The sequence below is a fragment of the Colobus angolensis genome, unplaced genomic scaffold (genome assembly GCF_000951035.1).
Source record: "Colobus angolensis palliatus isolate OR3802 unplaced genomic scaffold, Cang.pa_1.0 Scaffold65, whole genome shotgun sequence".
In the NCBI taxonomy this organism is placed as follows: Eukaryota; Metazoa; Chordata; class Mammalia; order Primates; family Cercopithecidae; genus Colobus; species Colobus angolensis.
This window is the reverse complement of record NW_012120154.1, coordinates 2,370,567-2,372,681: the sequence shown is the minus strand read 5'-3', so window position 1 is coordinate 2,372,681 and position 2,115 is coordinate 2,370,567.

Here is a 2,115-nt window from a genome sequence, read left to right as displayed (position 1 = left end):
TGCAAAAAATTAGCTGGGCGTGGTAGTGGATGCCTGTAATCTCAGCTACTCTGGAGGCTGAGGCTGGAGAATCGCTGGAACCTGGAAGGCAGAGGTTGCAGTGAGCCGAGATCGCGCCATTGCACTCCAACCTGGAAGACAGAGTGAGACTGCATATAAAAAATAATAATAATAATAAATTAATTAATTTGGGTTGGGTGTGGTGGCGGACACCTGTAATCCCAGCGCTTTTCGAGGCCAAGGTGGCGGAGGTGGAGGTCAGCCTGGCCAACATGGTGAAACCCCATCTCTACTGAAATTGCAAAAGTAGTTGAGTGTGGTGGCGGACACCTGGAATCCCAGCAAATCTGGAGGCTGAGGCTTGAATCACTTGAACCAGGGAGGCACAGGTTGCAGTGAGCCGAGATGGTGCCACTGAACTGCAGCTTGGGAGACAGAGTAAGACTCCATCTCCAAAAAAATTAATTAATTAATTAATCAATCATCTGTTGAAAAGGACCTGTCTCCAAATACAAGCACACATTGAGGTAGAGGGGTTAGGGCTTCAATATACTGATTTTTGGGAGAAACAGGGCAACACGGCAACAAGGTACAGTCATTGTGGGCAGGCCTGAGTGGGGTGTGCAGGGGTTCCTATCCTGTGTGTCTGTCTCCCAGGGGAGTCTCGACCTGACCCTCACAGCCCCTCCACCCAGATCTTCCTTGGTGTACCACCCAGCCCACCCTCCTGCACCCAAGAGCACCCAGCCTTCCCTCCTGCTCATGCCCCTCCTTTGTCAAATTCCTCCCAGCAGTGAGGCTCTGGACTAGGACACAGCCTAGGGAACGTGAAAGAGAAAGAGCCAAGAAAACTTGATCAGTGATCAAGTTGGTGTTTAAGTAAGATTTTCAATAAAAAGTAGAATTGGGTACTCCATGGAGGCTTGAGATGCCCAGAGCTTTTCGAGAAAGCAGAACAGAAAGTAGAGGGGCAACCAGGAACCAGAAGAGCTAGAGAACCGGAAGCTCGAGCCCTCAGAGGAGATAGGGAGTAGGCACCTGGGTCTTGGGCCTGTCCACGAAAAGAGTCAAACTCTGTAAAATATTTGAAGAGATGTGTTCTGAACCAAATACCAGTGACCATGGGTCGTGACACAGCGCTCAGGAGGCCCTGAGAACATGTATCCAAGGTGGTGGGGGTGTGGCATGACTCCCCAGACCCCTTAGATAGGAATTTGGTTTTGTGTATTTTAGAGAAGCATGAGATATCAATCAAATACATTTAAGAAATACAGAAGCTGGGCGCGGTGACCCAAGCCTGTAATCCCAGCACTTTGGGAGGCCGAGGCAGGTGGATCACGAGGTCAGGAGTTCAAGACCAGCCTGGCCAACATGATGAAACCCTGTCTCTACTAAAAATCAAAAAATTAGTTGGGTGTGGTGGCGGGCACATTTAATCCCGGCTACTTGGGAGACTGAGGCAGGAGAATCACTTGAACCCAGGAGGCAGAGGTTGCAGTGAGCCAAGACCACGCCACTGTACTCCAGTCTGGGTGACAGAGCAAGACTCCATCTCAAAATAAAGAAAAGAAAAGAAATACATTGGTTTGGTCCAGAAAGGTGGTACAACTCAAAGTGAGGGGAGGTCTTCCAGGCTACAGGTGAATTTAAACATTTTCTGGTTGACGATTGGGTGAGTTTGTCTAGAGACCTGGCATCCACAGAAAGGAAATGTTCAGGTTAAGATAAAAGATTGTGGAGACCAACGTTCTTTTGAAGTCTCATAGTGGTTGCCCTTAGAGACAATAGATGACAAATGTTTCCCATTCAGGTCTTTAAAAGGTGCAACTAGTTAATCTGTTTAGGACTGGGAGGCCTAGAAGAAAAGATCCAGCTTTATTAATAGAGATTCTTTAGAGATGCAAACTTTCCCCCACGAAGGACAACTTTGCATGGCCTTTTCAAGATATGGCAAATAAACATGTTTTGGGGTAAAATATTTTGTCTTTCTTCTCTGTCACATAATGTTGTGCCTGAGTCAGATTGGAAAGTAACTCACAATATATAGGATTAAATAAAACCCATCTGTGCCAGGCGCGGTGGTTCATGTCTGTAATCCCAGCACTTTGGGAGGCC